The sequence below is a fragment of the Dipodomys merriami genome, unplaced genomic scaffold, assembly GCF_024711535.1.
Source record: "Dipodomys merriami isolate MVZ:Mamm:240054 unplaced genomic scaffold, mDipMer1.0.p SCAF_334, whole genome shotgun sequence".
NCBI classification, from domain to species: domain Eukaryota; kingdom Metazoa; phylum Chordata; class Mammalia; order Rodentia; family Heteromyidae; genus Dipodomys; species Dipodomys merriami.
Window position 1 is genome coordinate 252,501 of NW_027204871.1, and position 611 is coordinate 253,111.

Sequence of the window (611 nt, forward strand, 5' to 3'; positions counted from 1 at the left end):
GTTGCCACAACACCAGTCACGGTACCAGAACCCGAAGAGGCTGTAATCAAGGAAACAGTTATTCATCATGTCGTATGGGCATCGGTCTCGGGAACACAGACAGGGTTCCCCATCTCGGTACTGGTCTTCCCGGTTGCACCATCGCAAGGATGAGCAGGAGGACCATCACCCCCCGCAACTCGTGCCTCTTCATACTGGGCTTTTCTAGTGAGGCGTTCAGGCACCCACACCGGATCTTGTTGGTCCTGAGGAAAAACACAAACAGAACCTCGTGCCCATGTCAGTATGGGATGGGGCCCACGCCAGAGCCCTGTCAAGACATCCTTCCATTTTACCATCCCTTTTGCTGGGCCATAAGGTTCATTATGTCTATCTGCTACGGATTGACTCTGAGCATCCAAATTTAAAAAATTAATAGTAAATAAAGCAAGAGAAAGTCTTTCCTTTGGGGTACGGCCATGGCCAATTCCCCCCTTTTGTTTTTGTAGGCACTCTTTTATCGTGCGGTGAGCACGTTCCACAATGCCTTGGCCTTGGGGATTGTAGAGCAAACCATGTATATAAGTTGCACCTCCATTTGCTGACAAAAGGAGGCAAACTGTTGTCCTGTG